Here is a 25502-nt window from a genome sequence, read left to right on the forward strand (position 1 = left end):
ATCAGTCTTATACACAGTAGTTGTTAAATAAATGAACAAATGAATTTATAAACTTACCACTTATACTGACTAAAAGATGGTAACCCTCTCCCATTATGAAGTAAAACATGGTTTTTGAAACATTTCTTACAAGATGCACTTTAAAAAAAAACAAAACAACAACAACAACAAAAAAACAACACAAGACTCCAATGAGGAAAAGAAAACAGCACTTGGGGTAGTTTAAATGGCAGTTTGATTTTTTTTTTTTTTTTTTTGGCCAGTCCTGGGCCTTGGACTCAGGGCCTGAGCACTGTCCCTGGCTTCTTCCCGCTCAAGGCTAGCACTTCGCCACTTGAGCCACAGCGCCGCTTCTGGCCGTTTTCTGTATATGTGGTGCTGGGGAATCGAACCTAGGGCCTCGTGTATCCGAGGCAGGCACTCTTGCCACTAGGCTATATCCCCAGCCCCTGATTTTTTTTTTAATCCCCTTAAAACCTATCAATTTGGGGCAGGAAATAGCTGCATATGAACTATAACTCAGGCATCTGAGTAACTTTTCTTCGTTCTCAATCTCCATCTTGAACCCAGCTTTCTCTCTCCTTCCAACGTAAGGATCTACACTCAATATTTGACACTTTCCTGATGGTGGGGCTTAGTAAAACTGCTGACTACTGTAGGAGCTACAGATTCTGGGTGCTAATTGGAATAGTATTTTGCTTAGAGGTCTTGCTGACTTCTGAACAAGCAGAAACATGAGTTGAGTCAATTGTGGAGAGCCTACACCTTAAGGCTCAGTGAGGTGAAGATAACCTACTTGTCCAGCAGTATGTGGTTATAAACTAATTAAAACAAGGTACAGTACCACTGGGTTCTAAATTATTCCACAGAGCTTCTTTTTTGTATATAGACTTTCCTCTGGCTCTCAAAGATAGGAAAGTTTTCTTCCAGGCCCACATGCAGGTTGGGTGAGAAGCAATCTAACAGTAAAAAAAAAAAAGGGCCCCTCGGGCTTGGAGTCAGTCACAACAGTCTGACTCATAGACCACCTTTTTATTAGGACAGGTAACTGTAGAAACTTAGCTAAGTAACTTTTCTTCACTTCAGTATCCTCTGGAAAATAGTGACCTTACCTATCTTATTAGAACACTTGGGGAAAAAAATCAAAGAAAATCATGCACTGCTCCCAGAACACTAGGCCTTTGAAAATGGAGCTACTGTTAATACTATTCAGATCCAGCTTTGGCAAAGAGGCAAAAAAGACTGACTTTGGACTGAAAGACAAACAAAATCAATAGTGGGATTAAAAAAAGGAAAATTATATACCCAAAGGCAAAACTTTAAGATATTTTAATGTTTTCTACTTATGACAAAATAGCTAAGGACACATGGGTCATTTTCTGACTAGCACAGACCTTTACCTAATTTAGTTCTTGGAAAGAACCCACTGTCTGATTTGCTTATCTAAACTGGCTGCCCCAAAACAGTAACTAGACTCCCCAGAAGTGTCAGCAGCCTTGAGAGAAATTATACCCTGAAGTCTTTCTGTATAAATAGAACACGGTGTATTCATAATACACTGCAAAATTAAGTCATAACTGCTTGGGCACCTGGATTTGAACCCATTTCTCTTGAATTATCAAAAAAATGAACAGCTTCAGTCTGAATAATTAGGCTTTTAATGGGGACCCAGTAGCACCCTGAAAAATGTAAGCAAGACTTTTTGGTTGTCAACCAGAAAAAAGTTAATTAAGATTCTCAATGCGATCTCATACTGGGAAACTGCACTTTTACTTTTATTTTCTATTGCACTGGGAATTGGCCTTAGGGCCACATGCTTGCTAAGAAAGTACTCTACCAGGGCTGGGAATATGGCCTAGTGGTAGAGTGCTTGCCTTGTATGCATGAGGCCCTAGGTTCAACTCCTCAGCACCACATATACAGAAAAAGCCAGAAGTGGCACTGTGGCTCAAGTGGTAGACTTGCTAGCCTTGAGCAAAAAGAAGCCAGGGATAGTGCTAAGGCCTTGAGTTCAAGCCCCAGGACTGGCAAAAAAAAACAAAAATAAAAAATAAAAGTACTCTACCATTGAGTCAAAACAAGTATTTGGAAGTGCCATTTTCACCAGCTATAGGCTTCACAATGGCTTATGTTATAACCATTCTAGGCATATTTCTCCCTCGCTATTAGCTTTTCCTATCAGTTTTCTTCTTCAAGCCCCCACCATCTCAGCCCACCCTTTTGTGGGCGTCATCGTTTTGACTCTGAACTCAAAGAGACCATTTCTCTTTGAAAAGGCCTTACCATGCAAAAGTGATGCCGATCTTAGACTTCAGTTCATACTCAAATCCATATTGCCAACACTTCATTCCTAATTTGTCACATGAACACTAAGTACAAACCAAAGGCACTTTACCATGCAAGTCTCCTTTGAGTATTTTTGCAAATTTAAAATAGTCTGAGGGGCTGGGAATATGGCCTAGTGGTAGAGTGCTTGCCTCGTATACATGAAGCCCTGGGTTCGATTCCTCAGCACCACATATATAGAAAAAGCCAGAAGTAGCATTGTGGGGGCTGGGGATATAGCCTAGTGGCAAGAGTGCCTGCCTCGGTATACCCGAGGCCCTAGGTTCGATTCCCCAGCACCACATATACAGAAAACGGCCAGAAGCGGCGCTGTGGCTCAAGTGGCAGAGTGCTAGCCTTGAGCGGGAAGAAGCCAGGGACAGTGCTTAGGCCCTGAGTCCAAGGCCCAGGACTGGCCAAAAAAAAAAAAAAAAAAAAGAAGTAGCATTGTGGCTCATGTGGTAGAGTGCTAGCCTTGAGCAAAAAGAAGCCAGGGACAGTGCTCAGGCCCTGAGTTCAAGCCGCAGGACTGGCAAAAAACAGAACAAGCAAAAAATAAATAATAAAACATTATCTGAGCTTATTTCTTGCTAACCTATGTTGACTTACAAAGGGGTTTCACTGTCACATGTACACACATGCAACACTGAATCGGATGCAGTAACTGTACCCACATATTTTGAGCAGTAAGGAATCTAGTCAAGTAACGGAACCAGGGACTCCAGTTCTGCACTCCAGCCACACTGCTTTGGAGCTAGCAACTCACTGCATGAGGAGCACTTGCATCAAATACAAATCTCCACATTCCCTCTTGTTAGAAAAGCAGACCTGCTCTACTTAAACCCATTGCTAATCAATTCCATGTTACCAGTTACCATTGGTGCAGTCTGATTAAATCTGTAACCTATACTTCATTTTCCATTTACATAAGTGGAGTTTAGCAAATACAAACTTTTTGTGGATAAAGAGAAGGTAACAAGAATTGATGTAGAGGAAAATTTTAGCTTCAATGACATGAGGCAAAATAAACACTTAAAGTCACATAAAACTAAGTATCCAACATTACCGCAAATGGATTTTAAAGTGATTGCCAATGGAAATAAATTCATTCATCTTTAAAAATTGCTTCTTTCACTTAGAAAGCAAAAAACTGTTATGCCACTAGTAATCTTTTAAGTTGCAACCAACTCACAGCTTTTAGAAATGCTTCCTTTGTGAAATGGCACTAAGAAAAAAACACATACTCGAAGTTACTGTTCACAGATATCAAGTTACAGATTTGTGTCCAAAAGAACCACCAAATTCACCAAGTAATGTCATACCATATTCGGTACTGCAGTTCCTACTTAATACTTGGTACATCAAGAACACAGAATGTGGGCTTCCCCTCACTTGTCTAATTGGCAAAACATCTAAAGATGCAAGGAATGAATAATTTACTCCGTGGCACAACACAGGAGTAAGTATAGATCAAGAAAAAAAAAAATAGAAGTTTTAAACTCACCAAGTACTAAGACACATAAAAGAGATCCACGAAGTAGGCAAAACAAGTCAATCTTAATTAACCCTGATGGGGAAAGCAACTAAGGATACTGACCAGAACCAACCAGATTTTCCAAGAGCAACATTCTCATCAGTGAACAATTCTTAACAGAATCATGCAGGATAAAAACATTATGAAATCAGTACACACATCACACTGGAATGGAATTTATCTTCCCTCTGCGCAACACTGGACTTAAAAATGTGGACTAACAATATTTAAAGAACAGAGAAAATAACACTTGACAGAAACCAAACAATGACCCGAAATGACTCTAGAAAGGAGTTGCCTTTCCCTTTTCAAAGCAATCAATACAGACAAGAACCACACTACAGGCTAAAATCATCTGGGGCCCTCTGTGCCACGACTAATTTGCTCTCCCTACAAGTCAAATACCCGATGATAGAAAGGCAAAAAGGCCACATATCCGACATCCAGTGACTATTTATTAATTTATACAAATACATGAGATGTGGGGTGGAGGGATGCATGATGAAATGTTATTCTCAGGTAGGCAATACCTTTCCAAATCTCCATGGGATTTATCAATTCCACGTTTTATCCTCACTGGCGTGTGTGTGTGACACACACTTGGTCACCAAGATTTCAATCAAAGCTGTCGAAAATGCTACGACCGAGCAAAATAACACGGGAACTAAAGCACGTCCCAAACTAGACTTTCCTCCAGAAGCCCTGGTCCGCTCCGGACATCAGGCCTACGAAGAGCTAAGTGAAGCCTTTTAAAAGGCTTTCCAAGAAGTGACACTTTTGAGGGGGGAGGGAGTGGAAGGAGTGCCGGGTAATGTCAGTTAACTTCCTCTTCCTTTAAAAAGGTCAAACACTGGGAAGCGTCGGTCCAGTATAACAGTTCCCCCTTAGAACGCGTTCTACCACAATCACAACTCCAATCGCTTAATTAAAAAAAAAAAAAAAGTAGCCAGGGGGAATGTTTTCTGTACATTTCCACCGTAGACCGAAAAAAAAAAAATCCAACTTACCTCGGGATCCAGCTGGTTCGTTTCAACCAGGAAATTTACCAATAAAGTTTACTATCTATGAATAATAATCCGGGAGGCCAGCAAGCCCCGCTGCAGCCCGGAGCTGAAGGGAGGAGGCCGTGATCTCCCACCACCGAGAACCAGTCTCGCCCGCAGGGGCCGGTCCCGGGCACCGGCCAGTTCTGCCCGGCGAAGGAAGGGGAGCGAGCAGGGAGGGGACGGGGAGGAGGCGGAGAGAGGAGGGGGGGGGGTCCCCCGATCTAAAAGGGAAGGGCTGCAGAGGCACGCCTCGGTGCAGCCGGTGTCCTTCCCCCGCCCCTCCCCGTACTGCAAGAGGGGTCCCAGGGTCCCCGCGATGCTGCCGCTGGGGCACCCCAGCAGCTCCGGCCCGGCCCGAGGCGGCGAGGAAGGGGGCTGGAGCAGCAAGCCCTTCCCCGGCGGGTCCCCGTGGACGGCGGGTCCCCGTCCCCCGCCCCCCGGGCTACTTGGGAGCCGGCAGGGAGGTGGAAAGGATACTGCTGGGGCGCCTGGGTCTGGAGGGCCCTGATGTTCGGGTGAGGAGGGGCCGCCGCCGCCGCTGCCGCCGCCGCCGCCGCCGCTGCCGCCGCCGCTGCCGCCGCCGCCGCCGCCGCCGCCGGGTGAGGAGGCGGTGCCGCCGCCGCCGCCGCCGCCGCTGCCGCTGCCGCTCCGGTGCCGGGTCCGGTTCCTGCTGCAGCCGCTGAGCCTGATTTCAGAGCCGGTTTCTGCGGTAAACTCATGGCAAAGCGAAGCCACCAACCCCCCCAGAGCGGGACCGGGCGCGCCGGGGTGCAGGGGCCGGGGGCGGCGGGGGGACGGGAGGGGGGCGGACCCGGGGGGGCGGCGGGAGCGGGGGGTCGGGGGGAGGCCGGGAGGAGGAGGAGGAGGAGGGGGCCGGGGCCGGTCACACACGCCCTCCGCCGCCGCCGCCGCCGCCGCCGCCGCCTCCGCCGCCGCCGCCGCCTTCGGCAGCAGCAGCCGCCCCGCGGGCCGGCACCACCGGCTGCCGGTCTCCGTGACAACGCGACCCCAGGGGGGGGGCCGGGCCCGGCGGGGGCGGGAGGCGGAGAGACCGGACCTTTCACGGCAATATCCTCATGGGCCGGCGGCGGGGGGTCTCTGTCCCCCTCCCCGGGGGAAGCGGCGCCCTTCTCGGTAGCGGGGCTCAGGCGATGCCGGCGGATTTTCTTCACTCAACGAGCAGAGCATCCAACATGGCGCTGCGGCCGCCTCCAGCAGTCCGGCAGGACGGCCGCTCGGCAAGTTCCGGAAGTTTCCGGAACGGCTCGGCAGGCTGGGGTGGGGGGGGCTCCTTCGGCTGTTTCCGCGGGCGGAGCGCGCTCGGGACCCTTCGGGGGCGCTCGGGCGCCGCCTCGGGGACGCGCTTCCGACTCGCTTCCTCCCGGGACGCCGCCGCCGCCCTGGGCTTCTCAGGCTCGCCGCGGCTCTCGTGGCCGACCCAGGGTGAGCCCCAAGCCGAGGTCCGGCCTGCGCGAGCCCTGCCTGGGCGTCCGGGTCGCGGAGGACAATGGTGCGGGCCGCGGGCGCGGGGAGGCGGGCGAGCGGGCGAGCGGGAGAGGCGCCGGGATCCCTGCGGAAGGAGTCGCTGGAGCGGAGCGAGAGCGGGCGGAGAGGAGCCCGCCGGCCGCGGGGGACTTGGCACCGCTGCTGCCGGTCCGCGTCTCCCGACGACGCGAGGCACCCGCATTGTGTCGACAGCGCTCGGAGTGATCCGTGGAACTAGGAGCCCCATTCCCAGGGGGAAAGGGACCGGTCCGAGGTCACCCCGGCCGGGAAGGGACAGCCCACCCTGGGTATCCAATCCACCTTCTCTGGGATGAACCCTACGGCGTCCCAAGTGGGGTGTGGACGGGTTCTCCCCACCCTCAAGACCTTACCTCGGGGCTGCCGCCCCCTTTGGCCACTGCCAGTGGTCATCTTGCCAGGGTCCCATACCGTGATCCCTAGCAAGATCCCTCCCGCCACCCCACCCTGCAGCCACATCCCACTCTCCAGCCCGAACAGGCAGGGTTCCCAAACCCCAGATAGCGCTCCGATCCAAAGGGGTCGCCGGCATCACAGACACGGCCCCCCTCACCGGCTCCTGCAGTCCCGTGAGGCGCAGCACCCGGTTCACAAGTGAAGACACAGGCCCACCCAGGGCGCAACGCCATGGCACAGCTGAGAGACAGGAGCTACTCAGGAGGCTGAGGTCGGAGGACCATAGTTCAAAGCCACCATAGACAGGAAAATTCGCTCCGATTTATTACCACTGTGGTTAAAGGGGTAGAGCACCAGCCTTGAGCTAAAACGCTAAGGGACAGCGCCCAGGCCCTGAATTGAAGCCCAGGACTAACACACAAAAGAAAAAGAAAAAAAAAATTGACAGAAGTTGCCAAGGCCCGGTTCTGGCTCCCGCTATGCTGCCACACACTCCCTGCTGCTTCTTCTTCTTCTTCTTCTTCTTCTTCTTCTTCTTCTTCTTCTTCTTCTTCTTCTTCTTCTTCTTCTTCTTCTTCTTTTTAAATTAAAAGTTTACTTGCAGACAGCCCCCGGGTGGCCCAGCTGCTCCTCCTAGGATAAGAGCATCTGGAAGAGTCTGATACCACAGCCCCCCACTGGGGTCTCCACAGTTCCTGGCCTTAAAAAGAAAGCCTCATCCCTTCCCCAGCCTGGAAGACAGGAGCTACCTCCTACTTTGGAACCCAAAAGCAATGGATGTGTAGCACATGGTTATTTAATTTGAACTTTCTATTCTCCACTCTTGGCTTGCTCCAGGAAAAATTCCCAAGTGTTCCTTGGGTCTGTCCCTAAGATTCTCATTTCATGTTCTATGATGGCTGGTTTCTTTATCCCAAGCAAAATCTGTTCCCCGCAGATTTGACTTCTCATTTACACTAGGGTGATAACAGACTGATAATTGCTTAATTGTTATTCTTTTCTAAGCTAGTTTCATTTTCTAACTTAATAATAGCTACAAGCATGGGGCAATTAGCATGTCTCTGGTCTTTATTAAGCATTTTGTGAACATTATCTCTTTTTAAATGGATAGATCTTGGGCAAAATAATGTGAAAATCCCTGATAAGATTCTGGCCTCAGGCAGTCGATGAAAGAAAGGCTTCTAGGGTGCTAAGTAAAAAGACTGAAGACTTTCCTTCAAAGCAGAGCCTTGGGCTGGGAATGTGGTTTAGCAGTCCAGTGCTTGTCTAGCATGCATGAAGCCCTGGGTTTTCTATTCCTCAGCACCACATACACAGAAAAAGCTGGAAGTGGCACTGTGGCTCAAGTGGTAGAGTGCTAGCCTTGAGCAAAACGAAGCCAGGGACAGTGCTCAGGCCCTGAGTCCAAGCCCCAGGATTGGCAAAAAAAAAAATAATAATAAATAAAGCTAATGTATCTTCTTTATCAGTTTAAATAGTAATAAAAGCTAGGTACTGGTGGCTCACATCTGTAATCCTAAGTGCTTAAGAGACTGAGATCTGAGGATCTCAAAGCTGGCCAGGGCAGAAAAGTCAGTGAGACTAACAGTCTCAATACCTCCAATTAACCAGCAAAAAGCTGGAAGTGGAGGTGTGGCTCAATTGAGCACCTTGAATGAAAAAACAAAACAAAAAAAACACCAAGAGATCATGTAAGACCCCAAGTTCAAGCCCCACTGCTGGCAGATACACAAAGTTCTTAAGTCTGTTGGAGTAGTGCTGCTGGGCAGCAGGAGAGGACAGGTTGAAGGCTGCACAGACCACCCTGCCTCAAAAGAATCAAGGCTTGAGGATGTGTCTGGGGGAGAATGCTTGTTTAGTATGCACAAAGCCCTGGATTCTGTTTCCCAGCACCACCACAACAACAACAAAAAAAGGCTACAATTTTACAATGTGAAAAGGCAACTTGTATAACTTCAAAGGTGAAGACCTCTAAGACCTGGGCTTCAAACCCAAGACACACACATCTGCCACATTGCCTTCAACATACCTCCTCTTGCAGCCAGAGATCTTGGCAGCAAAGAAAACTGATTTTGTCAATTTGCCTGTTAGAGCCCTCCATTCTCCCCCAACCCAATTACCTTTCAGGATCTGCTTGGAACCTTGTAACAACCAAGCCTTCATCCTCACCCTGGGCCTGAATGCTGGCTGCTCCTGTCAACCATGCTGCCAGACCCCCCCCCCCCCCAATTCCTTTAGACAGTTGAATTACCCTACTCAACGCTTGCCTCAGGCATCACCTGCTCCCAGCCACTTTTTCCCAGGGCTGAGCTAGCTACCCATCTCTAGGCCCACCTAGCCATGAAGCTTACATCTACCAATATTCTCAGTGTTCAGCAAGTACTAGCAATCACAGCCTAGTTGGAATTAATTAGTACCTGAGTTTGATTCTCAACCCTGCCCTGTAGTAGTTGTACAACTTAGAGATAGTTCTTAACCACACCAAGTTTTCTCATCAGAAAAATGGACTCTACTTCCTAGAATTACCATGAGAAATCAAATCACAAATACAAGCATTTAGCTGGCTTTGGTTCATAGTAATGTTTAATACATTGTAGCTATTAGTATTCAGTTATGCAGGGACATTTCTTAGTCATTTAAAAGATCTCTCATATCTTGCACTCTAAGTGGGAAAGTGAGATTTGCTGAATGGCTTAATAATTATGAGTTGCAGATTTGGTGTTATTCTGGGAAGTCCCAGGCAATGTAAGGCCCAGGCTGGGACTCACCACACAAGGCAAGAGACTGGCTGGGCTACCTACCATAGAGCAGACAGTGCCTATGCGCACAAGTAGTGTGGATCTTTGAGCTTGCATCAGCTCTTGCCACAGCCCAGTGCGCATGACAAAGAGCTGCCCTCCCAAAGAGGTGAAGACATAAAGATTCCATTTACACCCCTCATGGCTAGTCACACAGCACCTAGAACCTGAGCTGGCTCTGCTGTTTTTAATTTGTTTTTGTTTCTCTAAGTGAAATAGGGACTGGTCTGTGAAACTACTTAATCCTTCCTCTGTCACTTTTTTTCTTTCTTCTTTATTGTCAAAGTGATGTGCAGAGGGGTTACAGTTTCACACTCATTCTTTTTACTACTGAGAATGAACCCAGGGTCTTGTTCATATACTACCCCTGGAATAGAACCCTCAGCCCTAATTGATAAAGACACTTGGTTTATGATGTCCTGGTAACATTGTCTTTATAAACCAAGTCACCTGGTTTTCTCATCTTTCCTGTTTGAAAGATTAAAGTTACAGAAAAAAAATCTTTCAAAACCACCTAACCCAGAAATAAACCTGTATACTTACAGCCATCTGATATTTCACAAAGAAAACATATATATGAAGAAAAAAGCCTCTTCAACAAATGGCGCTGGGAAAACGACATCCATAGAAGACTGAATGAAATTGGATCCCTGTCTGTCACTGTGAACTAACATCAACTGAAAATAGATCAGAGACCACAACACGAGGGCAGAAATGGTGAAACTACGACAGGCAGGAATAGGAGAAACATTGGAATGTATTGGCTTAGGCAGGAACTTTTTGCATAGCATTCCAAGAGCACAGTAAATTGGAGAATCAACAAATGGGATTTCATCCAACTAAAAAGTCCTGTACCTAAGGACATAGTTCATAGCCAGGTACCAGTGGCTCACACCCATTATTCTAGCTAGTCAGGAGGCTGAGATTTGGGGATCGAGGTTTGAAGCTAGCCTAGGCAGGAAAATCCATGAGACTCTTATCTCCAATTACTCACACAAAAATCCAGAAGGGCACAGTGGCTCAAATAGTAGAATGCTAGCCTTGAGCAAAAGGGCTCAGGGTTAGTGGCCAGGCCCTGAGTTCAAGCCCCAGGACTGACAAAAGTGGGCTAGAGATATGGCTCAAATGGTAAAAGACCAGCTGAGCAAGCAAAGAAAGTGACTCAAGACTCCTGAATTCAAGCCTTGGTAAAAAATATAAAGTAAAATAACAAAAACAGCTAGGTGCCAGTGGCTCACACCTGTAATCCTAGCTACTCCAGAGGCTGAGCTCTGAAGATCACGATATGATGCCAGCCTGGGCAGGAGAGTCTGTGAGATTCTTACCTGTAATTACACACATACACACACACACACACACACAGAGAGAGAGAGAGAGAGAGAGAGAGAGAGAGAAGCAGAAGTGGCTCTGTGGCTCAAAGTGATAGAGGGCTAGCCTTCAGTGAAAAGGCTCAGGGACAATGCCCAGGCCCTGAGTTGAAGCCCCACAACTGACAAAAAGTAAAAACTAAACAAAATACAGCTGCTGGATCTACAGTCTTTCCATGTTTAACGGCCGCCCCCCCCCCCTTTTTTTGTCAGTTGTAGGGCTTGTATTTGTTTGGGTTTTAATTTTAGTTTTCTGAGACAGGGTCTCCTAGCTCAGATTGGCCTGGTCTTGCTTAGAACTAATAATGGTCCTTCTACCTCAGCCACCAGCCTAGCAGGCTCTGACTCTTCATTGTGTCTGCATGTAGGAAACAAACTGCAGTACAGAGAACTCCTTCTTCCCTGTCTAGCAGCCACACTCAAAATGTTTGGGAAGTCCTACTGGACCTGGGAAAGAGGCAACCTTTGACCTCATTGTATTAGCAGAAGCCTCAGTGGCTCTGCTACAGAGTCTAGCCTAGGCTTCCACAGGGCCAGGCCCACTAAAAGTCTCTAATACCCACTACCAGGCCTCCAGCCTTCTCTAAGCAGAGGCACTTCACACCATCACCACCATCCCATCCGGAACCTAAAACCCACATCCTCCTCTCCTGGGCGGCCCTTGGTCCTTGCAGAGCTTGAGGCCATTTAAACATCCTGCCAAATCTGCTGTCCTGGAAAAATCCTGGACTCTAATTTCCCACACACAGAGTGACTAGAGGAGGAGGAGGAGGCTGGATTTCCAGGTACACAGAGCTGGCACCAAGAGCCAGGCCGGTTCCAGTGATGTCCCTGGGAGCCAGCCTGCCAGCCTGGCTTGGCCTGAGAGGCCTTCCGGACACCTGGCGAGACACTGCAGCATTGCTGTGTTCTGGCTTTTCCCACCAGCATGAGGATGAAAATAGCAGCAAGTTAGAATTAATTCAGCAGATGAACATTTTTTCCAGTTCCGGTTCCCAATTTGGCCATCATCTTTTTGTTTTCCTGGGTTGTTGTTGTTGTTTTTTTATTGTTCCACCCTCATTGCATGCCTCTCCAGCCCTCCCCCTATGGGAATATAGAAGCTGAAGGAGGTGCTTGGTTCTCATTTGTGTGGGCTAAGTGGGTACTTACTGGATAGAGTCCAGGCTCTTCAGTTGGGCACCTACAGCCCCTGCCATGTCTGACTCTTGCCCATCTCAGCCTTTTGTTCTGACCACTTCCCTACCAACCCAGGCCTTGTCTCCAAGGCTTTCTGTGCACTGCACGGCCCTCCTCCCCCTCTTCCCCCTCCCCATCCTGTCCTCTGTTCCTGATTACCTTGACTGATGCTCTTATCACCTGGGCAAACTTCTCTTGGTTCCTTTCCCCCTCCTCTTGGCAGACTTCATTATGCCTTCCTGTTTGTGACTTTTTTTTTTTTTTTTTTTGTTCATCCTGGGCTTGAACTCTAGGCCTCCTAGGCACTGTCCCTGAGCTCTTTAGCTCAAGACTAGCACTCTACCACTTGAACCACAGCCCCACTTCTGGTGGGTTTTGTGGTGGTTAACTGGAGATAAGAATCTCACTGACTTTCCTGCCTGGGCTGGCTTTGAACCACAAACCTGAGATTTCAACCTCCTGAGTAGTGAGGATTACAGGTGTGAGCCACCAGTGCCCCACTGGGATGTTGTTTTCTTGGAGTCTTATTATACCCTATAAAGGGGCTTATGTTGTCTGGTACCCAGCCCATGGTAAATATTCAATAAATAGTTTATTTATCTCTTCTACACAGCTGGAACCAGAGTATAAGTTTACAAATTGCACCGTGAATGTAAGAGAAATCTTTCTTTCACCTCGTGCAGTGACAAGGCTGGTTTTCATGGCTTTCTCTTGAGGTCAGGATTGTGGCTTTAACATTCATTACCAAATGCCCCCTATGGAACCTGGCCGACAGGAGGCGCTCTGTGAACAGTTGCGAGATGGAGGCTGATTGAGTTATTTTGTGGACCCCTATTCAGGCAGAGCTGGGGGATACCCTGTATTTGGGGAAATTGGGGCTCTCTGCCATTGAAAGGTTTCTGGGGTGGGCTTTTGTGTGTTTAGGAGAGCTGGGTCCCCTTGCCTTTGCCACTGGGAGCTGGGGAGAAGATGGGCCTGGTGCCCGCCTGTTGTCTGTAGCCTTGAGCCTCTGCTCAGATGCCAGGGGTTCTGAGGTTCCTATGGCCTTGTGAGGTGGGGAGACCCAGCATGGTCCAGGAACACATGGGCCAGTATGGACAGATGAAGATCTCCTCCCTTCTCTGCCAAACCCCTGGCCCCTCAGAAGCTCCTCTGTCTGGGGCAGGGGGATCCTAGGTAGGGAAGTAAGAACTATGGCCCTCTCACTGTACAGCCAGAGAGCACAGTGGTTAGGAGCTCAGGCCCTGCAGCTGGAGGCTTGAGGTTAGATCTGTTCCTTTAGCTGTAAGAGCTGTTCCTCAGCCTCTATTTGCAGCATTGGAATGCCACCTAGCAATGATCTCCTAAGCCTCTATCTCCTAATGAGTAAGCTGAAGAGAGCTGGTTGGAGGTGTGGCTTAGTGGTACAGCCTGTGTTTAGTTTGCATGCTGAAGGACATGGATTTGATTGACAGCAGCCAACCAATCAATTAATCAATAAGAATACTTGATACATAGTAAGCCCTCCAGATACCAAAATATGAGTCACTTTTTTCTTTTTTGGTACTAGTATTAGACCTAGAACTCAGGGCCTAACTGCTCTCCCATAGCTCTATTTTTTTTTTTTGCCTGTCCTGGGGCTTGAACTCAGGGCCTGAGCACTGTCCCTGGCTTCCTCTTGCTCAAGGCTAGCACTCTGCCACTTGAGCCACAGCACCACTTCTGGCCATTTTCTGTATATGTGGTGCTGGGGAATCGAACCCAGGGCTTTGTGTATATGAGGCAAGCACTCTTGCCACTAGGCCATAGTCCCAGCCTCTCCCATAGCTTTTTCACTCAGAGCTAGTGCTCTCCCCTTTGTGTCATGCCTCCCCTTCTGGCTTATTGGTGGCTAACTGGAGAGAGGAGTCTCATGGACTTTCCTGCGCAAACTGGCTTTGAACCCTGATACTCAAGTCTCAGCATCCTGGGTAGCTAGGACTACAGGCATGAACCATCATGCCAGGCATGAGCCAGCTATTGTGTTGGAGTCTAGACTCCCTCACATCATCTCGGATCACCTTCATGGTGGCTATGCCTGGCTCCCCAGGGGCTGAGGCCTGGGGAGAAGAAACTCTCTGGATTTCTGTTTCTTGCTGATGCTTACCCAGGGGTAACCTGGCTGCAGAAGCCTGATTAAAGCCTGTTCCCCCAAAGTTCATGTGTTGGGAACTTAGCCCCAGAAATCATGTTAATGAAGTTCAAAGAAAGGGCTGTGGAACACAATGACAATGAGATGGGGTCGTATGAGTAAGGCTCCAAGGAAGGCATCGGTGGTTGTATGTATGTATGTATGTATGTATGTATGCATGTATGTATGTATGTTTGTACTTATTGTCAGTCCTGGGGCCTGAACTCAGGGCCTAGGCACTGTCCCTAAGCGTCTTCTTTTGCTCAAGGCTAGCACTCTACCATTTGAGCCACAGGGCCACGTCTGGCTTTTTCTGTGTATGTGGTGCTAAGGAATCGAACCCAGGGCTTCATGCATGCGAGGCAAGCACTCTACCGCTAAACCATGTTCTGAGACACCATCAGTGGTTTTGGAAGACGAGGATGAGGAGATGGCAGTTCAGTAGTAAAATAAAATAAGTGCCTAGTATGTGCAATGTCTTGGGCTCAGTGAAGTCCTATAACCAGATTTAAGCAAATAAGAATCTTTTATAAACATAGAAAATACAATTCTTTTATAAAATGAAAAAGGGCTGGTTATGCTGGTTCATGTTTATAATCCCAGATATTTGAGAAGCAGAGATCAAGAGGATCATGATTCAAGGCCAGCATAGGCAGAGAGAGAGGGAGACTCACATCTCAAAGAATAAAAAGCTGTGTGTAGTAACTTAACTTTTGTCGTCCCAGCTATTCAAGAAGCATCACAGTGCAGTCAGTCCAGCATAAATACAAGACCGTAGGGGCTTGGCTCAAATAGTAGAGCACTTACTAGCAAGCACAAATCCCTGAGTTCAAACCCCAGTGCTCCCTACTCACCCCCCTCCCCAAATAAAAAGCAAGCTGAAGGGCTGGGAATATGGCCTAGTGGCAAGAGTGCTTGCCTCGTATACATGAGGCCCTGGGTTCGATTCCTCAGCACCACATATACAGAAAATCTTGAAGTACCTTCTGGGGCTGGGAATATGGCCTAGTGGCAAGAGCGCTTGCCTCGTATACATGAAGCCCTGGGTTCGATTCCCCCGCACCACATATATAGAAAAAAACAGAAGTGGCGCTGTGGTTCAAGTGGCAGAGTGCTAGCCTTGAGCAAAAAGAAGCCAGAGACAGTGCTCAGGCCCAGGACTGGCAAAAAAAAAAAAGCAAGCTGCCTAGCAAGCTGGCTCTGGCTCACTGTATTGCACCCACTGACAAATGATGGTTCAGCAAGGCCCTCACCAGATGCTAGGACCAAGCCCCTATGGGAATTCCCACCTACAGAGCTGTAAAACCTAAATTTCTTTTCTTTATAAACTAACTGGGCTGTGGCATCAGTTGTTGCAAGAAAGATGGCCTAGGACAGTGGGCAAAGCTTGGGCCATGTGTCAGACGCCTCCTAGGGGGCTGGGAATATGGCCTAGTGGTAAAGTGCTCGCCTTGTGTACATGAAGCCCTAGGTTCGATTCCTCAGCACCACATATATAGAAAACGGCCAGAAGTGGCGCTGTGGCTCAAGTGGTAGAGTGCTAGCCTTGAGCAAAAAGAAGCCAGGGACAGTGCTCAGGCCCTGAGTCCAAGCTCTAGGACTGGCCAAACAAAACAAAACAAAAAACCCCACAGATTCCACCTGGGTATGAGGCCCAGCTTTGCCACTTCCTAGTGGGCTCCTTTGTATCCCCAGATCCTAGTTTCACACTAAGAGCCATCATGTCCAGCTCCAGGCCACTCCTAGGATCACAGGACACATAGCACGTGCAAAGGCCCCTCGGTGGAGCCAGCCCCCAGGGCCAGCGCTCAGGCAACACTGATTTCCTTCCTCCTTCTCGAGCTGGCATTCTGCCCTTTCCTCATGCTGGCACTGCCCACAGGGTTCAAAAGTGATGGCTGCATCTGTCGTTTCTGAAAATACATTCCCTGGCTGCTTTGTGTCTTTTCATGTAAGTCTTTCCCCCACCCCCGCCCCAAGCTGACTTATCTGTGCCACTCGGTTGGCAAATGACCAGAGGATGTGACCGCCAGTCACCAAGCTTGGCATTCAGTTTTCCCCGTCAAATCCACTCATATCTGACAAGATCAATGAGAACACTAGGCAGCAGTGATCAAAAGGGCTGACAAAGGCTCTGGGGCAGCTCTCCCGGCAGGACTTCATGCCACACAAAAGTACATGCAGGGGGCGTTCCATAAAAGCTCCTCTACTCCTAGGCGTCCCTCATGCCCAGAGACACCAAAAAAATGGTTCCCATGACAACGCCACTGCAAATGTTATATATAAATGTGAGTGTGTGAGCCCGCGTGCATGCGTGCGTGCACTCCTGTGTATGTACATAACCACACAGAGATGCACAGAAATAAACTCTTGCCACATTTTCCCTCCTATTCCAAATGCATAATGACCTGCAAGGATTGATTGCTGGAGCAAAGGACAAAGAAGGTTTTCGAACAAAGACACATCCTAATGGGCTGTCTCCCAGTGACTATAGATAGTTGTTGTTATTTCTAATTTACTTTATTGTTGTTTTAGAGGTGATATATAGCAGTGTATATCAGGTAATAAGTACATTTCCTCTTTTTTTTTTGTCAGTTGTAAGGCTTGAACTCTGGGCCTAGGCGTTATACCTGAGCTCTTCAGCTCAAGGCTAGTACTCTACCACTTTGAGCCACAGGATTAATTAGAGATAAGAGTCTCATGGGCTTTTCTGCTTGGGTTGGCTTAGCACCCTGATCCTCAGATCTCAGCCTCCTGAGTAGCTCGGATTACAGGCGTGCATTTCCTTTTGAATAGTGTCATCTGTTCCCTCCCTCCCTCCCATTCCTTTCTCCCGTCTCCACCCACGAGTTGCGTAGTTCACTTTCAGCAATGTCCAGTGTGCTCCATTGCTGCACTTTTTCACCCTTTTCCTCAGATTCTGTGCCCTTCCCCACCCTCCCACAGATGTGCCCATGAATATACCAATAAGGTAAAGAATAGAGTCATCAGAAAAGGAAAAAACAAATAACAAAAACATATTTGGTTTCCATATCTTTGGAGTTCATTTCAGTATGTGTATTATTTTATATACATATAAGAGGCACATGGGGGGGGGTGCTGGGAATATGACCTAGTGGTAAAGTGCTTGCCTTGTATACATGAAGCCCTGGGTTCAATTCCTCAGCACCACATATATAGAAAAGGTCAGGAATGGCTCTGTGGCTCAAGTGGCAGAGTGCTAGCCTTGAGCAAAAAGAAGCCAGGGACAGTGCTCAGGCCCTGAGTTCAAGACCCAGGACTGGCAAAAAAAAAAAAAAGAGGCACATGGGTATTGCACTTTTGTGATTCTCTCCTAAGACTATCCTCTTTTGGTCTCACTTTATGTTGTTGGAGGGAGTAGAGCTGACTCCATCTCGATTAGGGAAAAATGGTAGCAATTGTTCAAATGAAGTTAAATATTAGGTCAACCTGACCGCAAAATTCTGCTTCTGTGAATGGCTTGCTTAACTCATTTGTTGCTTGCTCTACCCACTGCGTCAACCCCCTACATCTGTGCTATGCTTTTACCTTTATAAACCCCAGCTCGAGGACTGTTAGGGGTCACAGTTTCAGCTCCCGAGTCTGTGCTGTGTCCCTAGCCAGTCAGTTCACTTCTTGTTCCCCAATAAATCCATCTTTTTGCTTGAGACTGTCTCTGAGTGGTGGACTCTTGGAGGGACAGGGAATCTCCTCCCTCGAACACTGTAACAATGTATCTAGAATCCTGTGTAATTTGTCATATCCCAGTGCATTTTAGATCTAACTTCCTTATATCAGGGGGAGCATGTGCAGTTTGTCTCTCTCTGAGCTTGGCTTACCTCACTTAACAGGATTTGTTCTAGTTCCATCAATTTCCCTGCAAATGACACTATTTTATTCTTTCTAATGGCTGTGTAAAATTTCATTGTACATTATTTTTACCCATTCATCTCTTGTGGGGCATCTGGGCTGTTTCCCTATCTTGGCTGTTGTGAGTGGTGCAGCAATGAACATGGATGTGCTGGTGTTCTTATCATTTCCTGGCTCGTGATGTTCAGGGTAGATGCCCAGGAGTGGTATGGCCGGGTCATAGGGAAGGTCTATGATTGGTTTTTTGAGGCACCTCCAGACTGCTGTCCAGAGTAATTGTACTAGTTGACATTCCCACCAGCAGTGCAGTAAGGTTCCTTCTCCCCCATATCCCTGCCAACATTTGTTGTGAGAATTCAAAATGTTAGCCAATCTAACTGGGGTGAGATTTCCATCTCAGGGTTGTTTTGATTTGCATTTCCTTTATGGCCAGGGATGGCGAGCATTTCCTCATTTTTCTTTGCTGTTATTCCCTCTTCTTCTGAGAAGTCTCTCCTTAGCTCCCTTGCTCATTTAGTGTATTAAGTTTGATAGGGGTTAGGTTTTTTGTTTGTTTGTTTGTTTTTCCCAGTCCTGGGGCTTAAGCTCAGGGCCTGAGCACTGTCCCTGGCTTCTTTTTGCTCAGGGCCAGCACTCTGCCACTTGAGCCACAGCGCCACTTCAGGCTTTTTTTGTGAATATGTTACTGAGGAATCCAGGGCTTCATGCATGCTAGGCAAGCACTCTACCACTAAGCCACATTCCCAGCCCCAGGGTTAGTTTTTTGAGCTCCTTGTACATACTGGATATTAGGCCTTTGTCTGATGTATTGCTAGTAAAGATCTTTTCCCAATTGGTTGGTTGTCTTTGTAGTTTTTTAACTGTGTCTTTAGCTGTGCAGAAACTTTTTATTTTAATGTACTCCCACTTGTTGAGTCTCTCTCCTATCGGTTGTTACCCCCCCCCCCCCCCGGGACTCTATTCAGGAAGTTCCTACCTATACCAATAAATTCTAATGTCTCTCCTATTTGGTCTTAAAGTAGTTTCAGATTTTGGGTCTGACATTGAGGTTTTTTTATCCACTTTGAATTGATGTTAGTGCATGGTGACAAGCAGGGATCCATTTTTAGTTTTCTGCATATGGTTGCCCAGTTACCCAACACCAATAACTGAAGAAGCTGTGTTTTTTTCCACTGTATGTCTTTGGCTCCTTTGTCAAATATCAGTTGATTGTAACTCTGTGGTTTTATTTCTAGGTCTTCTAATCTGTTGCATTGATCTTTTTTTTTTTAATCTGTTTTGGGTTTTGTTTGTTTGTTTTTTGGCCAGTCCTGGGCCTTGGACTCAGGGCCTGAGCACTGTCCCTGGCTTCTTTTTGCTCAAGGCTAGCACTCTGCCACTTGAGCCACAGCGCCACTTCTGGCCATTTTCTGTATATGTGATGCTGGGGAATTGAACCCAGGGCCTCGGATGTATACGAGGCAAGCACTCTTGCCACTAGGCCATATCCCCAGCCACTGTTGCATTGATCTTTGGGTCTGGTTTTTTTTTTTTTTTTTTTTGGCCAGTCCTGGGGCTTGAACTCAGGGCCTGAGCACTGTTCCTGGCTTCTTTTTGCTCAAGGCTACCACTCTTCCACTTGAGCCACAGCTCCACTTCCGGCCTTTTCTGCTTATATGGTGCTGAGTAATAGAACCCAGGGCTTCATGCATGCGAGGCAAACACTCTACCACTAAGCCACATTCCCAGCCTCTTTGGGTCTGTTTTTGTGCCAATATCAAGCTTTTTTTCTTATGGCTCTGAAGTAGAATTTGAAATCTGCCTATTGTGATACCACCCACATTGCCTTTTTTGCCTAGCATTGTTGTTCCATATGAATTTTTTGGATTGTTTTCTGTCACAGTAAAGAATGTCATTGGGATTTTTATGGGGATTGCATTGAATTTGTGTATCATTTTGGCACTATGGCCATTTTTAACAATATTGAATCTATCTATGAACATGGAAGATCTTTCAATTTCCTGACATCCTCTTTGATTTCTTTTTTTAGATTTTTATAGTTTTTGCTATAAAGCTCTTTTACATCTTTGGTTCAGGCTATTGCAAATGGAGTTGTTTTCATGATTTCCCTTTCAGCTTGTATGTTGTTGGCATACAGAAAGGCTACTGATTTTGTGGGTTAATTTTGTATCCTGCTACTTTGCTGAAGTGGTTGATCAGCTCTAGGAGTTTGGGGGTGGAGTTTTTTTGGTCCTTTAGGTATAAGATCATGTCATCTGGACTGGGAATGTGGCTTAGTGGTAGAGTGCTTGCCTGGCATGCATGAAGCCCTGGATTCCTCAGTAACACATTCACAAAAAAAGCCTGAAGTGGCGCTGTGGCTCCGGTGGTAGAGTGCTAGCCTTGAGCAAAAGAAGCTCAGGGACAGTGCTCAGACCCTGAGTCCAAGCCCCAGAACTGGCAAAAATAAAAGAGAAAGCAAAGAAAAGAAAAAGAAAGAAAGAAACTAGGATGTGAAGGAGCATTCCATAAAACAATAAAGGCTATATGTAACAGACCAACAGCCAACATCATACTAAATGGGGAAAATCTAAAACTATTTTCCCTAAAACCAGGAATAAGGCAAAAATGCCCAGTCTCTCCACTTCTCTTCAATATAGTTTTGCAATTCTTAGCCAAAGCAATAAGGTGAGAAAAGAGTATTAAAGGGATTCACATAGGGAAAGGATTTAAACTGTCCCTATTTGCAGATGACATAATCTTTTTTTTTTTTTTTGCCAGTCCTGGGGCTTGAACTCAGGGCCTGAGCACTGTCCCTGAGCTTCTTTTGCTCAAGGCTAGCACTCTACCACTTGAGCCATGGCACCACTTCCGGCTTTTTCTGTTTATGTGGTACTGAGGAATCGAACCTAGGGCTTCATGCATGCTAGGCAAGCGCTCTAGCACTAAACCACATTCACAGCCCAATTCCTAGTTTCTTATGGATGGTTTTGATAGGAGCCTGTGTTGTTTTCTGCACTTAGGATGGTCAATCAATAATTATTGAAGGAATGAATGATGGATAACTGGAAAAAAGAAAAGGGGGGGGGTAGCAAAGCAGCCTGGACTACCAGTGCTGGAAAGGCTCTTACAGAGAATTCAGTCCTATCTAATCTATTTTTCTTCTGGAGAAACTGAGTTTCAGAAAAGGAAGGAAAAGCTGGTTGTGGTGGTGCATGTCAGCTAATTAGGAAGCAGAGGTAGGAAGACCTTGAATATGAAGTCTACCAAGACCCTACCTCAAAACCAAAATACAGGAAGTCTACAAAGACCCTACCTCAAAACTAAAATATAGGAAGTCTACAAAGACCCTATTTCAAAACCAAAATACAGGGTTGGGGGAATAGTTCAGTGGTAGAGTGCCTGCCCAGTAGGCATGAGATCCTAGTTTCAATGCCCCGTTCCAAAACCAAACCAAACTCCAAGCCCCCAAATCCAACATCAAAACCAAAACCAAAACCAAGAACGTTGGAGCTAATTCCAATGGTAGTAGTGCTTGCTTAATATGTTCAAACCTCTGGGTTCAATCTCTGGTACTACAAAAAAAAAGGGGGGCCTATGGGAGGGGGGAGTCAAAATTATGGCTTAGCAGTAGGGTGTTCACCCAATACCACCCAAAAATAATAATAAAGACAATTTCCTGAAAACTCCAAAAGGAGCTCCTAGTGGAGCCCCAGTCTTCGAAATCCATTGAGGAGTTAATCGAATTGAATGCATATAATAAAAAACATATTAGTGGCCTTGTTGGTGCCTTGTGCAGCACATCAATCTCCTGAATATGTAACCAGTAATTATCTCTTGTCAGTACCCTCCAACAATTATTTGTTGGTGATCTACTCTAGCCCAAGTGCAGAAAACAAAAGCGGCTCACATCATTTCAAATTTGCAGCCCCACAAGGAATGAGTTTGAATTCTCACTGATTAGCATAGATGGAAAGTGCAGTGGGGTTGGAATGAGGATTAAACCTAGGCCCCTCCAACACGCAGCTCTGGGTCTCCCAAAATGACGGCAGAAGAGAGAGGCCTGGGCCAGGAATGCAAGTGCCATCAGATACTGGTGACTTAGAGAAGAGACTTTGCCTGGGAGTTTCCTCCCTGCCTTCTAATGAGCACCTGAGGAGTGGAGGGGTTGCTTCCCTTCAGCTTCAGTCGGCCTTCTCAGTAGACAAGAGGGGACCCCTTCTGGCAGGACAGTCTCCACAAAGTGGAACCAGAGCCCATCCAGACTTCTCTTTGTGTCTTGTGCCCCCTAGTGGTAATGTTTTTGAGCTGTAGCAAGAAACTGCGCTTCTGGGCCTGCACAGGCCCTCTAGAACATTTTCGCTGGGAGGTCTGGAAAGGGTGCCCAGGGTCCAAGCCTATGTATGCTGTTTGTTACGTTGAATGGCACTGTCTCTAAAATCAACAGAAAAAGAAACAGCAAAGCTGAACATTAGGGGCTGGGGATATGGCCTAGTGGCAAGAGTGCTTGCCTTGTATACCTGAGGCCCTGGGTTCAATTCCCCAGCACCACATATACAGAAAACGGCCAGAGGTGGTGCTGTGGCTCAACTGGCAGAATTCTAGCCTTGAGCAAAAAGAGGCCAGGACTGGCCAAAAAAAAAAAAAAAAAAAAAAAAAAAAAAAAAAAAAAAAAAGCTGAACGTTACTCATCAGCTTAGACTCCCCAGTAGCTTCGGTTGCTCTGTGGAGAAAAGCCTAGTCCCCATGGGGACCTGCAGCTGTCTCCAGCCTCACCGATCTTGTAGATTGCACTTGCTTGAGTTTCTTAAGTCAGCCTTGGCTTGACCCACCCAGAAAATTCCCTGCACATGGTAAATTCCTGTTATTTGTCATGGCTAGCTGAAAGGTGCTGCCTCAGAGATGTGCTTTGTTTTGTTTTGTTTCTCCTGGTATCAGAGATTCAACTTGGCTCTGGATCATATTATGTAATTATTCTACCTCTAAGCTGCAGCCCAAGGTGGTGCTGCTGCTGCTCCTCCTCCTTCTCTTCCTCCTCCTTCTCTGCCCCCCCCCCCATACTAGGACTTGGGCTTGGACTCAGGGACTGAGCGCTCTCCCTTGGGTTTGTGCTTAGGCTAATGCTCTATCACTTGAGCCACACCTCCACTTCCAGCTTTTCAGTGGTTAACCGGAGATACATTTTACAGATTTATCTTCTCTCTTGACTTTAAACACAGATCCTCTGATCTTAGCCTCCAGAGTGGCTAGGATTACAGGCGTGAGCCAGCAGTGCCTGGCTGAAGTTGCATGTCTCTATCCCCTGCATTTCCCATTTTAGAGTGTTATTTGGAGTTGCCATTCCTTGGCCAGGGGCTGCCTTTCTTGGATAATCTCCCTTAGCTTTTGTGTCAGTGCTGGCACTTTACCATGTGAGCCGAAAAGAAATGCTTTGTATAGCTTAAGAGCAGACTTACCAAAACAGATTGATAGGACTGGGACTATAACTCATGGTAGAGCATGTAGTTAGCATATGCAAAGTTCTAGGTCCCATCCCAGTATATACGCATATACACAAAGAAAAAAAGAGAGAACCAGGCTCCAGTGGCTCACACCTATAATCCTAGCTACACAGAAACTAGGGTTTGTCATGGATTTGTTATGAGATCCAGAAGGCTACAATTCCAAACCAGGCTGAGACAAGAAATCTGAAAAACTCTCTTCTTCAAAAGAACCAGCAAAAAACTGGGCAGTAGATGTGGCTCAAGTAGTAGAGCACCAGCTGAACAAGCAAGTCAAGTGCATGCAAGGCCCTAAATTCAAACCCCAGTGCCACCAAAATAAATAAACACTAAATAATCATACTTCATGACACATGAAAGATCTAAGAAATTCAAGCTTCAGTACTCATAAAGAAAATTGTATTGGAATATACTCTTTCATTTGCTTATGTCTGTGACTGCTTTGATACTCCAAAAGCAAACCTGAGGGACATGCAAAGATGGAAACATGTATTCACTGGCTCCTACAGAAAATGTGCCCTGGGCTGAGGCGGCTCAGTGGTAGAGGCCTTATCTGGCTCGCATAAGGTCCTGGGTTTGATTCCCCAGCACCACAAAAAGAGGAAAGCAAATGTTTGCCTTTCTCTGCTGAGTAGATCTGCTAGGCTGAAATCCTGGATTCAGTGTTTTAGCTCAAAGGACTGAAAGGTGTCTGTGTGATTGACTGCAGGGAACATGAGCCCAAAGGTGACCTAGACTGAATGAAGTTGAAACCCCACCACTGCCTCGCTGTACTGCAAAGAAGAGATCCAAAGGCATAGGGTTGGCCTCTCAGAGGAGATCTGTCATGAAAGACAGCCTTACCCACCTGGGAGAGTCAGAGGACACACCTCTCAGGGCCCAGATGAATGCACCTGTGAGCCACCTTAAAGAGCTCTGTGCTCTTTCTCCTTCAGTTCAGAGACTATGGTGGGAACTGCTGAATTTCCCATTGAACTGGGTTCCCTCCATGCATCAAGGGACAAAGAGATCAAGTAGCAGTACTTAGCCTAGCCCCGGAGAAGATGCCCATGCTGGGGAGTGGACAGCAGGCCACAGGACTCAGGAAGAAGTTTGACTTAGAGACCCAGTGTTGGCTTATAGACCATGGTGTCCCTAGAAATAATGATGAGCAAGCTTCTACCTTCTGCCTAGATCTGTACATGCAGTAGGTCCTAGATGGAGTGAATAGATGCTCACTTACCTCACTACAACAGAGAGCTGAGCTGTGGCCTCTCAGGCAACTCCTAGACATGGTCAGTTTATACAGCTCATCTTCTTCCCCAAGTTTCCCCCAAGGGCCCTGGGGTTTTTGTCAGAGGGACTGTGTTGGGGAACAGGAAGTAATGGGACTTCCCAGGGATTGCAGGATATTGGCTCTGAGCTGACACCAACTGCTAGATCACTGTGGTTCATCAGAGTGAGGGCTTATAGAGGTCAAGGACTTGTGCCTAGTCCAGTGGGGACTCAAAACCACCCTGTGGCTACTTCCTTCCTTCTGGGATGCAGAATTGGATAGATCAGCCTGGCATCGGCTGGCACGGATCTCTGATTTGGGGGCCTTGACAGAGTTAGGGGTTTATCAGGCAGAGAAGCCAGGGGCAAACATTCCACGTCGAGGGGGGACGTGTAGGCCAAACCATTGGGGAGGCTCTTCCTTTGAGGTTCCCAACTTCTGCCTGCCCTGTGCTGTATTTGAGATCTGCCAAGTCCTTTGCTCCAGTAGAAGGGGGAGACATTTTTACTAGGCCTGTCAGGCCATGTGATGCACAGTTCTCACCAGCAGGGGGAGCTCACACAAGGCAGGAGAAACCTG

At 47.3% G+C, this 25502-nt stretch overlaps 1 protein-coding gene and 1 long non-coding RNA gene across 13 annotated transcripts in view; one reads left to right on the top strand and one right to left on the bottom strand.

Moving 5' to 3' along the window:
• Positions 1–5459, bottom strand: part of Eif4g3 (eukaryotic translation initiation factor 4 gamma 3) — a 212997-nt gene extending 207538 nt beyond the window's left edge. For 9 of the 12 annotated variants that reach the window (XM_048350401.1, XM_048350398.1, XM_048350400.1 and 6 more), the window contains exon 1: positions 5383–5459. The gene's annotated coding sequence lies outside the window, so the exon portion shown is untranslated. The remainder of the gene's footprint in view (positions 1–5382) is intronic. The other 3 variants (XM_048350404.1, XM_048350403.1, XM_048350402.1) reach the window with 2 other exon arrangements.
• Positions 4081–25502, top strand: part of LOC125354680 — a 29283-nt gene continuing 7861 nt past the window's right edge. The window contains exons 1-2 of the long non-coding RNA XR_007211527.1: positions 4081–4448; positions 5513–5515. This is a non-coding gene — a long non-coding RNA (uncharacterized LOC125354680). The remainder of the gene's footprint in view (positions 4449–5512; positions 5516–25502) is intronic.

Source organism: Perognathus longimembris, chromosome 7 (assembly GCF_023159225.1).
Source record: "Perognathus longimembris pacificus isolate PPM17 chromosome 7, ASM2315922v1, whole genome shotgun sequence".
Taxonomy (NCBI): Eukaryota; Metazoa; Chordata; class Mammalia; order Rodentia; family Heteromyidae; genus Perognathus; species Perognathus longimembris.